Genomic DNA, 15,598 nt, shown 5'->3' with positions numbered 1-15,598 from the left:
CAGACACAATTGTCTAGTCCTAAGTATAAACAATGTGCTTGATATCCAGTGATCTTCAAACCAAACAAAATGCATAAATGCGTGCTAAACTAATTAGACGAAACAAGAATGCCAAACATGTGAATTCATACTGGAAGTTTAACCTAGAAACATCAACGAAAAATGCAAACGCCTGTTGAAACGAAGACACATATTACCAACAAACATAAAAAGAGAAAATGTGTTAATATTCAAACCAACCTAACAGTAACGGTAAGCACAGATTCGAAGGAAATGATAACAACGAGACCTCAAAACATGATTTCTTTTATGCGAACATAGAATCTGAAAACTGGAGAAGAACAGGTCGTAATAGAATCAAATTTTTACCTGTTCGTGGTGCAGTGAACGAGGTGTCGAATCTACACCCGAACTCGAAAACCCGATTAAAGTGACAAAGTTTCCAATCAACAGATAGAGTAATCGTTGGCCATTCTCTTTGGAATCCTCGCTATATTTAATGATTAAACTCGGGTTTTGTAGGGAATTTTTGGGTTCCAGAATCTTTGTTGATTTTTCTCCCTTGCCTAACGTTGATTAGGTTTCCATCCGAAAAAAAATCCCCCCTTTCTGAAAAATGCTCGGTTCTTCCCCCCCCCCCCCCCCCCCCTTAAACGATTCAACTCCCCTACTATTTATAGGGTTTCATTTGTATTTTAAAAAAAAGGAGCGTATGAGAGAAGCGGGAGCGGGGGACAGGCGTGGTGGAAGTGCAGAGGGAGCACGTGAGGGAGACAAGGATAAGTGGAGCAGCGAGGGATGGCAGAGAAGAGGTGGGAAGAACGTGGGAGATGGAGGCGAGATGGAGACGAGGAGGAGAGAAGGAGGAAAGGGTGAGGGAGGCGAAAAATGAAGGAGAAGGGAATTAGGGTAAAGATAATGAGGGTTGGGCCGGGTAGGAGTTAATTGGGCTGGTCCGTTTTGGGCTGGCCTATTAATTTAAATATGGGATGATATAAATGTGGATTGGATATTAAAAATGTGGGTTGCTTATTCGGGTAGGGAAATAATATTATATTTGTATTTTAAGCCATTAATTGGCTAAAAATTGTTGACCATTTTTCCGCTATTTAATTATTTTGGGATTCTAATTTAATAACTGGTATAATATATATTATGTAGAGACGATAATTAACCTGTAAAAGAATAAAGATTTTGCAAAATATTGCCTTGTAATAAATTTAACGAGTCCGAACCCGAAAAAATGAAATGATGACGAATCATCTAAAATTTGTAGTAAAGTGATACTTGTAATGTTAAAAATAAAAGTAATGATATTTAGTAGTAATGGCAATGAAATAAAGTATTTAGCTCGTCAGTAAATTTAGAAAGCCTGAGTAAACTAAAATAAAGGAGGGACAAAATTGGGTGTCAACAGCCCCGAAATTTGATTACTTCATGGGCAGAGATGGTGACTGCTTTTCTCACAAAATGGTACCCCCCTAGCAAGAAGGCTGAAATTCATGACAAAATCTATGAATTTAAGCAGCGACCGGGGGAACAACTATATGAAGCCTGGGAGAGATTCAAGGAGTATTTGCAGAAGAGTCCGAATCATGGTTTTCCGAATCACATATTAATGGAGAAGTTCTACCGAGGGCTAGATCTAATTACGCAGTCAGTTGCTAATAATGCAGCTGATGGTTGTTTCATGAACAAATCTTATCGACAAGTGACCAACATACTTAACATGCTAACGACTCATAATCAGGCTTGGCATTCAAACAGTGCTGATGTGGTACCGTATGGTAGTGATATGATCCAGAATATAGTAAAGGAGAATCAAGATACCCAACAAACATTGGCAGAACTTGCAACAAATATTTCCTTGCTAACAAAGAAGTTTGATGAATCCCAGATCAAGAAGGTAAATGTTTGTGAGGATGATACAGTTTTGCCAAAAGGGATGTACCATACTCAAGATGGTCCGTTCCATGATGGACCCCCTATGCAGGTGGAAGATGCTAATTATGTTAATAACTCTTAAGGGGGTTACCAAAGACAGAACTACAAGGTGGTTATCAGAATCAGAATCAATGGAGACCTCAGCAAGGTCAAGGTGCTTATAACAACTCTGGGAACTACAACAGTAATTATGGTGGTGCGAACCAAGGGAGCTATAACAACAGTAATAATTTTGGGAACAAGAGTTCCAATCCTTATATACCACCGAAAGGGCAGTCAATAGAGCAAGGTAGTTCGAAGGTTGAATTAATGCTTGAGAAGATTCTGGCCAATCAGTCTAAGTCTGAGAGGACTTTATCTGGGCTGACAGAGACAGTGGGTTCCCATACAACGGCTATTCAGAAGCTTGAGTCACAGATGAGGGATATTTCTAGAGAGTAGCACCCTCCCAAAAAGGGAGGACTTCCGAGTGACACTATTCTAAATCTGAAGAATGGGGGAGGCAGTGTAGACCGTGTGTTTGCCATCACTACTAGGAGTGGTAAAATACTCCAAGGGGATGATAAGCAAGTGGTTTATCTTGAGCCGATAGATGAAGAGAATGAGGTGCAGTCTGAAGCACCCATTATTGTTGATGAGAATCCTGCTGACAAGAGGGTTGCTGATATTCCAGAGATAGTGAAAGATGCTGATAACACGAGCAAGCATACTGTGAAAGGGGCTCTTCGCCCTTTGACTCAGCTTTTCAAGTTTGAACCTCCCTTTCCTCAGCGGTTGGTAAAGAATAAGGAGGATTCTAAGTTCGAGAAGTTTTATGATCAGTTGAAGCAGCTATCTCTTAATATTCCCTTCTTGGAAGCTGTCAAGGAGATATCCGGTTTTGCTAAATATTTGAAGGACCTGCTGACCAAGAAGAAAACGGTTCAACATGAAACCGTAAGTTTGACTCACACTGTGAGTTCCATCATCTCAACTACTACTGTTCAGAAAAAGGGAGATCCTGAGGCGTCCACCATTCCTTGTTCTGTTGGGCACCATGATTTTGCTCGTGCATTGTGTGATAATGGGGCGAGTATTAATTTGATGCCTCTTGCTATATACAAACAATCAGGTTTGGGGATGCCAAGGCCGACTACTATGAGGTTACAAATGGCTGATAGGTCTATCAAAAGACCTGTTGGGGTGGTTGATGATGTAGTCGTGCGGGTTGGTGATTTTATGTTGCCTGCTGATTTTGTGATTCTTGATTGTGCTGTTGATCGGGACATTCCTATTATTCTGGGGAGACTTTTCCTTGTTACAGGAAGAGCTCTGATGGATTCGAAGAAAAATGAAATCAAGTTCCGAGTCAGCGATAAAGAAGTTACTTTTCAGGCTAGCAAGGGGATGAAGTTACCAAGTGCTTATGAGAGTATTTCGGTAATTGATTCGTTTGATGTTGTTGATGAAGCAGTGGAGTTCAAGATGGAAGAAGAAAGTTTGGGGGAAGCTCTAGCTGGTATTCTTGTGGACTTTGATGCTGAGGACATGGAAGGTTATGTGGAGACAGTTAATTCGCTTGTTGGGTTGGGTTCATATTCTTGCCACCCAAAGAAGCTAAATCTTGATTTGGAAAATAGAACAACTTCTCCAGCAAAGCCGTCGATTATTGAGCCACCTAAGTTGGAGCTTAAGCAGCTCCCATCACATCTGAAGTATGAGTTCTTTGGTCCGGATAATACATTACCGGTGATTGTTTCAGCCCTACTGACTGAGGAGTAGATTGTACAGCTTTTGGAGGTGTTGCGGGAGTATAGCCGTGCTATTGGTTGGACCATAGCAGATATTCGAGGTATTCCATCTGGGATCTGTAAGCACCAAATCCAGTTGGAGGAGGATAGAAAACTGAGTGTAGAGCATCAGAGGCGACTGAACAAGAATATGCAAGTGGTCGTCAAGAAAGAGGCCATCAAATGGTTAGATGCGGGAGTAGTTTACCCAATTGCTGATAGTAAATGGGTGAGCCCAGTCCAATGTGTTCCTAAGAAGGGCGGCATCACTGTTGTGCCGAATGCAAAAAATGAGTTGATCCCAACTAGAACTGTCACCGGATGGAGAGTTTGTATGGACTATCGCAAGCTCAGCACAGCCACATGCAAGGACCATTTCCCTATGCTTTTCATTGATCAGATGCTTGATAGACTAGCGGGGCGTTCCTACTATTGCTTTCTTGATGGGTATTCGGGCTACAATCAGATCAACATTGCTTTAGAAGATCAGGGGAAGACTACTTTTACTTATCCTTATGGGACGTTTGCATTAGTCGGATGCCTTTTGGTTTGTGTAATGCACCAGCCACTTTTCAGAGGTGCATGATGTCAATCTTCTCTGACATGGTAGAGGACTTCTTGGAAGTGTTCATGGATGACTTCTCTGTTGTAGGTGATTCGTTTGAAGATTGTCTTGGCCATCTGGGCCAAGTGCTGAAAAGATGTGAGGAAACAAAGCTCGTGCTAAATTGGGAGAAGTGTCATTTTATAGTGAAGGAAGGGATTGTCCTCGGTCAGAAAATCTCCGAAAAGGGGATTGAGGTCGATCAAGTGAAAATTGATGTGATTGCAAAACGTCCACCACCTATCTCAGTCAAAGGTGTCCGAAGTTTCTTGGGACATGCTAGTTTCTACAGGCGCTTCATCAAAGATTTCTCCAAGATTACTAACCTGATGTGCAAGCTTCTTGAAAAAGAGGCTAAGTTTGTATTTGATGATAAGTGCCGAAAGGCGTTTGAGGAGTTAAAAGAGCGTCTCACTACTGCTCCTATTATTATTGCGCATGACTGGTCCTTACCCTTTGAATTAATGTGTGATGCTAGTGGTTTCGCAATAGGTGTTGTGCTTGGGCAGAGGCACAATAAAATTATGCACCCGATCTATTATGCAAGCAAAACACTGAATGCTGCCCAGATGAATTACACAGTGACGGAGCAAGGGCTGCTTGCCATTGTGTTTGCTTTTGAGAAGTTTCGGGCTTGTTTTTTGGGGTCCACAGTCGTGGTATACACTGATCATGCAGCATTGAGATACCTTATGGCAAAGAAGGAAGTAAAGCCGCGACTAATCCGATGGGTACTATTGCTGCAAGAGTTTGATTTTGAGGTGAAGGATCACAAGGGCACCGAGAATCAGGTTGCTGACCATCTATCTCGGCTTGAAGAAGCTGGGAGACCTTCTGATGAGCTAGATATAGACGATGCTTTTCCTGATGAGAGGGTGTTGGCTGTGTTAATAGAGGTAGTACCGTGGTATGCTGACATTGCTAATTATTTGGTAACAGGCATGGTTCCCGAAGATATCAAAGCTTACCAAAAGAAGAAGTTCTTGAGGGATGCTCGACGGTACTATTGGGATGAGCCTTAATTGTTTCGAACATGCGCCGACAACATCATTCGGCGCTGTGTTCCTGAAAGTGAAGTGATGGCAATTTTAAGGGCGTGCCATGACTCTCCTGTTGGGGATCACCATAGTGGTAACCGGACTGCGGCTAAGGTACTTGAATGCGGTTATTACTGGCTGACTATCTTTCATGATGCTAATTTATTGGTGCGGTCTTGTGATCAATGTCAGAGGCAAGGGAATATAGGCCGAAGGCAAAATATGCCTATTAATTTTGTTATAGAGGTAGAAGTGTTCGATATTTGGGGGATTGACTTTATGGGACCCTTTGTGAGTTCGGGTGGCATGAAATACATCTTGGTTGCTGTGGATTATGTGTCAAAATGGGTAGAAGCGGTGGCTTTACCTAATAACGAGGCCAAAAGTGTTATGAGGTTCCTCAAGAAAAATATATTTACTCGTTTTGGTACTCTGAGGGCTATAATCAGCGATGGTGGATCCCACTTTTGTAATAGAGCCTTCGCGGGATTGATGGAGAAATATGGTGTAAAACATAGGGTGGCAACACCTTATCATCCTCAAACAAGTGGGCAGGTTGAAGTATCCAATAGGGAGATCAAGAGTATTCTAGCAAAAAAAGTAAATGCAAATAGAATTGATTGGGCCCGCAAGCTCGATGATGCTCTATGGGCATACCAGACTGCTTTCAAGACTCCGATTGGGACTTCACCCTTCAAGCTTGTGTTTGGAAAAGCTTGTCACTTGTCGGTTGAACTTGAGCACAAGGCTATGTAGGCGCTGAAGAAATTGAATATGGATTTGGAGGAAGCAACCAAGCTCAGGTTGTTTCAACTAAATGAGATGGATGATTTTCGGTACCAGGCATACGAGAGTGCAACACTATATAAAGAAAGGATAAAGCAATACCATGACAAGACGATTCTAAAACGAGAGTTCTACAAGGGTGATCCTGTTTTGCTATTTAACTCTCGGTTGAAGTTGCTACCCAGTAAGCTAAAATCAAGGTGGTCTGGTCCGTTTGAGGTGGTAGGCGTTTCACCCCATGGAGCGATTGAGTTAAAGTCCGGAGATGGAACTCAGACATTTAAGGTGAATGGGCAAAGGTTGAAACACTACCACGGGATGGTTTCGGAAGATAGAATTGTTGACCGATACCGGTTGAAGCACCTCAGAACGAATAATGATCTGGTGTATGTAGATAAGGAGTTAATGGCTACCACCGTCATGCTGCGACGTTAAATCAAGCGCTTCTTGGGAGGAAACCCAAGTGTAATGTTTATTTTCATTCTTGTTTCTGTTTGAATATAGGGTAACGTTTGTTTTGGTGCAGGCAAAAAAGAAAAAAAAAGGGAGTTGCAGAAAAATCACTGAAGCCTGGACAAAACTGGACTTATACGGACCGTATAATATTATACAGACCGTATAATCCAGTCGTGGAAGGTAAGGAAATCAGGCAGAACACTGTTTGAAGACATCCTCCAAATACGATCATTTTCACGGACCGTATAACATTATACGGGTTGTATAAATGTTCGTGTAAATAGGATGTGCTCAAACATGGGATAGTGAATAAAATTGATGTTACACGGACCGTATAATTTTATATGGCCCGTATAACTCTAAAAATAAATCGCGAACAAAGGGTTTTTAAACCTTTCACGTGACCTTTTCTTTCATCTGCCCTTTTCTTTCATCTGTTACACTCCCTCCATTAAACCTACGAACACCACCGACCACTCCACAATCACACACAATCACCCACCTTCACCCACTCGAATTCCATATTCCCAAACCCATAAATTCATCCAAGCATCCATAAACACCCGACAAAATCCATCCCCACAGTAAAAAACCCTCTGTTCAAAATAATTTTTTTTGGTTTTTCTTTTCTCTTTCTGCCCTTGTTTTGTGCAAGGTGTTCTTCAAGGACTTTTATCAAAATTATCAAGGCACAGGTATGTTGATGTTTCATTTCGAAATTTTTCTTGAAGTGGTGAAAATTGTGTGTTGGATATTAGTAAGCTTAAGATGTTAGTCAAGTTTTCCATGGTTGATGATTTTCTAAAACAGGGATGAGCATAATAGGTTGTTATGAACTCATGGGGTGGTTCCACTCTCCATTGAGGCGAAGGGCATTTCAACTGAAGAATCTATGTTTTTGGATTTGGATGTTGTTATGCCCGCCAATACAATTTCCTTAAAAATGCTAATGAATTGTAAAATAGGAAAAATGGGTGAGGTCTGAGTAACTCCACCCTCGTAAGAATTGAAACCATGGAATACTGTGTATGTGATGATCTGCTGTAACCGAAAAGTCGTATAGGATTGACGGGTTGGCGGAAGCCCTTGTTTTTGAATTACACGAACCAGGTTGTTACACGGACCATATAATGTTATATGGTCCGTGAAATTAGTTCGTGGTTCACAAACAGGTTTCTGAGTAGTCTGTTACCCACATACCCTAACTTATATGGCCCGTATAATATTATACGGACCGTATAAGACTTATACGACCACAAAAAAAAAAGAGTTAAGAGAGAGAACTATGATTCAGTCAGCTGTCCCTTATGAGACCCATCATTAACATAGGTTCTTTTGCAGGTATGGTTCAAAAATGCAATGTACGAAGGGGTATGGGGCCCCGAGCTACTAAGGGCCGAGGTCAAGCCCGCGACCAACCAGAAACAGACCTTCGTTTGCGGGATAAGGGTTCGAACGATGAGGTCATACCAGTGAAAAAAGTCGGGGGGGCTAGAAATCCTCAACCCCCAACCATGACTCCTTCCACCTCGGAGGGAGGAGAAAAATCTGGGAAAGCTGGAACGGAGACAAGGGACTCCTCAGATGATGAGGGAGATTCGAACAAGTGAGGCTCATCTGAGCCGACAGACACCCGAGTGCCAAACTCTGATGCTTCGCCAAAATCAGCACACGGCAAGCGCCGGTTGGTTCTATGAAGTAAAACACTACCAGAGGATGCTTTACGGTTTGGAGTTCCAGGGTCAAAGGAGTTGTACGAGGAGGGTCTGTCTACTATCAAGCGTGGGGGTGAGCCGAATAGAAGTATATGGGAAGAAAGGCAGTTGGTGTTCAAGGGTCTTGAAGCTCTTCCCAACACAATCGAAACACTCCGGTTCTACAGGTTACAGGTGTTTGCTGAACCTGCAGGGGAGTTTTGCCCGGAGATGGTGCGGGAGTTTTATGCCAACTATGGGGCTGAGTTGTTGAAGATGAAAAAGCCTATTCAGACTAATACTGCTCTCCCATTGCTTGGTGAAATTATGGTGTGAAATGTCAAGGTTCACATCTCAGCTGAGGCTATCAACAGAGTTTATTTCGGGGATGAATTTCAGGCACCGGAGGATGAGAAAGAGTACTTTGATAAGTTAGATCGTCGAAATCATCGGTCGGTGATCAAATGGCTAGCTACGGTAATTTCCCACTCGGAGGTAGATTGGGTGACTCAACAGAGCTCAAAGATTTCCAAGGGTTCACTCAATAAGGAAGCTCGATTCTGGTGGCACCTGATGAGGTACAGACTGTTAGTGACCCAGGATGACTATACAATCACAGTTGCTCAGGCAGTAGGTATTGCAGCGATAATGAGTCGGTATCCAGTGAACATGGGGCGTATGATAGCTGATGAAATTCAACGGAGAGCACCCCAGCCTATGACTTCATTGGCATTCCCGTGTCTTATCACGGAGCTGTGCAGACGAGCTCAAGTTGTCGGCATTCCAGATCGGGGCCAATGCATCAAAAATAAGAAATTTGGGGACTGGCGAAAGGGTAAAAAGGGGGATGCACCGGAGATATTTGTGGTCCCACCTGAGGCAAATATAGAGGCTCCACCCGAGTCCGAGTCTGGAGCCATGGGAGATACTATTGCTACTGATCCTGAGATGCCTGAGGCTAGTGGTACTGATGCTACAGCTTAGGCCCATGCCACTGATCCTAGTTCTGTGACGGTTGAGGGGGATGTTGGTACCACTGCCACTACTGATCCACTACTACCTCCCGACCCTGCACCCGCCACTTCTGCGGGTCTTACCATTTTATCTGCTCCACCTCCTGCAGCACAATCAACGGTTGATTTGTTTACATTTTCAAGAGCGAGTTACCGAGAGTTAGCCTTCAAGACATTAAAGGCTAAAAAACAAATTGAGGTGATCATGCTGCAACTTAAGCCCCAAATAAATAAGCGAATCAACATTGCCAAGAGAGAAATTCGGGAGGAATTTGCTCAGTCTCGGGAGGTTTTCTAATCACGAATGGATGGGTTTGAGACGAGGTTGTTTGCTTTGGAGCAGTCGAAATTAGGGGGCGGGTCAGCTGCATTTCATATTGAATTGGAAACGCTTAAGGCTGAATTGGATACGCTGAAGACGCCGAGCGAGTAGAGGAACTTGTTTTGGTGCCGCACACTAACTTGGATATTGATATCCCGGTCCAAAATCTACTCGACTCTGAGGAAGAAGGAGAGGAGGAGACAAGGCATGGGGAAAATGTGGAGTAAATGCCGTAGTTGAGGATGTGAATGAGAGTAATAAGAGGTTGCACAAACTGGAGGAGGAGATGTCGCAAGCCGCTGCCTTGAACTCATTGCGCGAAAATTATCCAGATCCAATGGGCGCGTCAGGCAGCCAGCCACAAGAGGTGACGCCTGATATTGCTGCGTTTGAGGCAGCACAATCCCGAGTCGAGGATCATAGCGCCTAGGGCGCCCAGGTATCCCTTACCAATTGTTTTTACTGTACCTAGAGGTGATGCATTGGGGACATTGCATGATCTTCAGTTGGGGGTGGGAGTACCTGCTCAGGTTAATACTGTAACTATTTGTTTAGGAATTTAGGAACCCCCTCGGCTTTTCTTTGCCAGAGTTCTTTCCTGGGGGGTTTTATTTTGTTGAAACTGGCATGTTTAGGATGTTGCTTAGGTTGAGTAGAGTTGTTTTGACTTATTTGGTGTTATTCTGTAACCGATGGCATGTGTTATTATTTGTTGGAAATTGTGGACCCCTCGAAATTTAAAAAAAAAATGCATGTTGAGAACAGTTATTGGTTGACATGTTTGATTCTTTATATGATATTACTATTGTTGGGGTATCGTGTGTGATGAATGACTATTTGGGAGGTCACAAGTGTAAAACAAATTGTCCTTATACCAATGTGTGTGTGAGTTGCTAGTTTGTTTCTGTTTATGCATGTATAATACAGAACTTGCCCGGTTGGTCTTGTTTGAAATCCGAAAGTTAGTTTGGTTGAGAAATGATCTTAGGCTTTCTTTGTATAAATAGTCACTTTGCCTAAATAAGCCTCACCAAATTGCAAATATCCTTAGTTTCCCTTTTTGAGCCTCTTTGACCTTTTCTTTGGCTAGCCAATTATGAAACTGTACCCTTTGTGCAATTAATCCATTTTCGTACCCGTTCCCTCCTTGACGCTATTAGATAGATGAGGCAAAATGCCTAAGTTGGGGGTGAATTAAATGTGGAGTAGATGTAAAAGCATAAGCTGGGGATGGTGAAGCTGCTAGTGGGGAGTCGATGTGGTAATGGCATGAAAAAAAAATGCATTTGTAAATCAGAAAATTGTGACATAAAATAATTGTACGTTGTTTAGGAATAAAACCACATCAAAGTTGAAAGCTTGAAAGAAAACAAAAACGGTTGGAAGGAAAGAAACGGTGAATTAAGGTGAAGAGATGTTGTAGCGTTCGAGGAGGGTGATTCACTAATATCCAAAAAGTATCCTACCCGTCCCTAAGCCTACACTACATGTCAAAACAAGTCCTAATATGATCACAACCGAACAAGCCTAGGATGAAAACAGAGAAAATAAGGGCAAGCTTATGGTATTTGCATGTGTAGATATGAAGTTCTTTGTGAGTGTGAGTGATTTTCTTTTCTCATTTGTCTTCGTCCCATTCTCTTTGTACTTATGTGTGTTGGGACATTCTTTGTTCTATGAGAGGGCATAAGGATGAGAATTGAGCAAATTAAGGCAACCACCCAAAGTAGCATTTGTGTGCAACATGATATGTTCAATAATGTAATGTCCTGCATTGAAGCTTCATTGTTAGTCATAATGTTTTTGGGTGGTGTATATGGTTTGAGAATCGAAAAATTTGGGAGGAGGTCCTTGGAAGAAAAACATGCATGCCAGTAGTTCGGCGTCACAACCGATGTAGACATTATTACTCTATGATATCTAGGTGTTAGTCCAGTCTTAGTGGTGTTCACTACTTTCTTGAGGACAAGCAAAGACTTTAAGTTGGGGGTGTTGATGTGCCGAGAAATTGAGGCATAATTGATACCTTTTTACGAGAAGTTTTACTTGTTTTTAGGAAAATGGGTGTGGTTTTGATGTGTTTTTGTCATGTTTCAGGTGAATCATAGAGTTCGGGTTCAAGAAGTAGAAGTTACAGAAAAGTTGCACTGAAGCTTGATTTTCACGGTCCGTAGAAAGTTGCACGGACCGTAGTTCTGGTCGTACAAAAGGTGGCAAAGTAACAAAATGTCACAGTGGATAGATGCTGAACCACGGACACTTATACGGAACGTACAATATTGTACGGGCCGTATAAGTAGATGTGACGATGTTGGAAGATGTTTCAGGGGCAGGATTGTATGAGCCGTATAAAGTTATATGAACCGTGGAAGGCCATTTCATATCATTCTCGGCAGACACATGGATGAAGGCCGTATAAGTCTTATCCGGTCCGTGAAAAGTTGTACGGACCTTATAAGTGCCCCCTGGGACTTAAGTGCAAATTCTGTAATTTTACGTTTTGAAACCTATTTTTTTTTTTAATTAAATATGCCGGATGGGACTTTTATTTATTTAGAGAAAAGTCCAACAAAGAAAATAACAAGCAAATGACTGGCCCAAATAAATCACATTTGACCCCATTTCCTAATTGGGACTATTTGAAATTGTTGCCCTATTTCCACGGTGCATTGTCTGAAAATCCGCCGCTTCTCACTCTTCCTCAATCTTCCTCAATCTTCCTCTCATTTGATTTTTGTGAGTTCATTTCATCTAGACCAGCAAGAATATCCATTTCTCTGTTCGAATCCTGGGTTCTATATTCTACTGCCTTCATTGCATCACCCATTTCTTCAGCATCTCTTTTTTGTTGCTCCTTCTCCAGTTCATCGTCTTTGCCACGCCAAAGCTCAAAGTTCCTAGTTGCACCAAATTCAATGCCCCCATTTTCTTCCTTCTCTTCATCGCTGCTCATCAGGTAATTATGCCTTGTCGAATTCGTCCCCTTTGTTCTTTTGTTGTGAATTGTTCCTTTAGATGCATGTTGTTTGAATTGGAATTCCTGAAAACCACTTCTTTCTCAGTTGTATTGCATGTACTGCTATGTTGCTGATTTCTCTGCACTTGAGGTTGGCCGATGTTGTTGTGACTCACCACCAGCTGGCTCTGAATTTCTTTTCTCTGTAAGTGACTCTGTAAGCTCCATATTTTCCACCTTTGATGCATCTTGAAATTCTGTGAATGTTGTATACTCCATCTATCCATGACTTATATTCGTGTAGATTTAATTGAAACCTATAAATAGTCCATTGTAGGGTTTTAATTGTGATCAGTTATTATATTATGACTTTTAGCTTAGAACATTAAATACTCTCTAGTTTTGAAGGTTCAAACATCAATTCAAGTATTATCAATTCCTCTTTTCTTCCAAAGTAAGCAATTATGAATTCTTCAATTTCTTATTTCTTGTTCTTTGTCATGAGTAGCTAAATTCCCTTACTAGGGTTATGAACCCAATGATGGGTGTTTTGTGATTGGGTTTGTGATTGATATATATATAATGGATTATTAGGGTTTATTTATTCTTCATTCTTCATTCATAATTAATGGTTGCAAACATTGATTAAAGCCATAAACCTTTATTTATTTGGGAAAATAATTAGGGTTGGTAAGAATAAATAACAAGGACTCAAAGCTTTAAACTTTGTTTAATAAATTCACTTAGGAATAAGAAGAATTTACTTGACATGATTAATCGTTCTTCATAGTTACTTTCTTATATTTGAGAAAATCATAGAAAGAGATAATCTTTATTTATTGGGAAATAGTAGAGATTCATATAGTGATTAAGTGCATTCATATAATGATCCATTAGAAGTATATCAAGATCAATACCCATGATCATATACTCTATCTAACGGAGACACAACCTTAGTTTCTTTTACCATAAATTTCCACCAAAGCAAGTAGATAGCAATTAGTCATAGAAAAACCAACTATTACCAAAATCATCGAATTAAGACATTAGACCTAAACTTCGCATCCTATGACTTTAGTAACCTTTTCACACCATATTCCCTGTAGGATTCGACCCCAACCTTGTTGGGTTACTATATTTGACAACGTCCGCGTTATACCATTAATAGGTGTAATTTGAGCGTATCATGCTCCTTCGTCCCTGCTTCATCATGTTATCCTAACACACACCAAAAGACATTATCTTCAACAGATAAGTATAGCGGCAACGGGCTCCCAGGCCTTGGAGGTACCAGGACTGGTGGATTGGACAAATATCCCTTGATGGTATCAAATTCCCCTTGGCACTCCTCTATCCATTTGGTTGGAGCATCTTTTTTCAGAAACTTGAGTATGGGCTCCACAATGATGGTGGATTGAGTTATTAATCGTCCAGTGTAATTTAACCTTACTAAGAGACTCATGACTTCCTTCTTGGTTTTGGTAGGAGGTAATTCTTGGATTGCCTTGATCTTTTTTGGGTCTAGTTCTATGCCTCTCCGGCTGACTATAAATCCCAATAGTTTTCAAGCCGGTACTCCAAATGCACATTAGCAGGGTTCAGCTTCAGATTAAACCTTCGGAGCCTATCAAAGAACTTTCTTAGATATGTGGTATGCTCCGAACTGTCGCTTGACTTGATAATGACATTGTCCACGTAGACTTCAATTTCTCTATGGATCATGCCGTGCAAAATGGTAGTCATCGCTCTCATGTATGTTGTGCCAGCATTCTTGAGGCTAAAGGGCATTACCCTGTAACGGTACACTCCTCATGGAGTGATGAAGGTTGTTTTCTCGGCGTCCTTTCTATCCATTAAGATTTGGTGGTAGTTGGCGAAACAATCCACAAATGATTGCAGCTCATGCTTGGCACAATTATCTATGAGTATGTGGATGTTCAAGAGTGGAAAACTATCCTTTGGGCTAGCTTTGTTAAGATCTCGGTAATCCATACAGATTCTTATCTTGTCGTCCTTTTTGGGTACCAGAACTATATTGGCTAGCCATGTGGGGTATGAAGTCACTTCCACTGCTCTCGATTTAATCTGTTTTTCCACCTCATCTTTGATTCGGATACTAAGATCTGGTTTGAATTGTCGATTTTTCTATTTTATTGGAACGAAACCCATGTTGATAGATAACTTGTGGGATACTACGTTGGTACTTAGCCCTGGCATGCCGACAAAGGACCATGCGAAGATATCCACGTACTTCTTCAGCAGATTTATCAATTCTTCTTTTAAAGGCGTCTCTAGGTGTGCACTTATCCTTGTCTCTTTGACATTCTCTTCATCACCTAGATTTATGGCCTCTGTTTTGTTCATGTTTTGTTTTTGCTCATTTTCTAACTGCTCTACCTCTTCCGCGAGACCCTCGAGTAACATTGTGGTCTCATAGTATTCCTCGTACTCTTCTTCCTCTACGCTGCTCGACTCATTCGTTTTGCAACATATCATGACATTTAGGGTCGTTTTTATCATTTTTATAACTGAAACGATTCAAAGCAAAGTATGTTAGTGTAAAACATGCATGCGCAATATCAAATTGTTTTGATTAAACCGAGGCATTTGTCACACCCTACCCTTGGTGAGGCGTGATTGGCACTCGGCACCTTTCGGGAACCGAGCGAACCAACTTATACCTCGCATCTTCTGTGTCTCAATTGGAAAAATAAGGCCAACTATGAATATAAAATCATGCATACGTATATATGTAATGGGCCTGCGACATCCACATATCCACTAACAAGACATAACTGAGCTGTACACGGGAATCTATTTGCAAAACCTCTATGAACATGACTAAAGCACACAAGTCGGGACAGGGCCCCGACATACCTTCTTGTCATAAAAAAACATATACAACTCAGACTCGGCAATGCTCTAGGAAGAGATGGAGCCCACCTGATGAAAGATGAAGAATATCAAGAAATTCAAGAAAATCAAGAAACACAAGACTGAAATTCAAGAAAAAGAAA

The 15,598-nt window shown here is 41.4% G+C and overlaps 1 non-coding gene across 1 annotated transcript; it reads right to left on the bottom strand.

Annotated features, from left to right (window-relative positions):
• Positions 1–1,496: 1,496 nt before the first annotated feature.
• On the bottom strand, positions 1,497–1,602 carry LOC132620565 (small nucleolar RNA R71). Its single transcript, XR_009575008.1, has one exon. It is a non-coding gene; the product is annotated as a small nucleolar RNA R71 (small nucleolar RNA).
• Between the last annotated feature and the right edge of the window lie 13,996 nt (positions 1,603–15,598).

Source organism: Lycium barbarum, chromosome 11 (assembly GCF_019175385.1).
Source record: "Lycium barbarum isolate Lr01 chromosome 11, ASM1917538v2, whole genome shotgun sequence".
In the NCBI taxonomy this organism is placed as follows: Eukaryota; Viridiplantae; Streptophyta; class Magnoliopsida; order Solanales; family Solanaceae; genus Lycium; species Lycium barbarum.
This window is presented reverse-complemented; position numbering and strand designations above follow the sequence as displayed.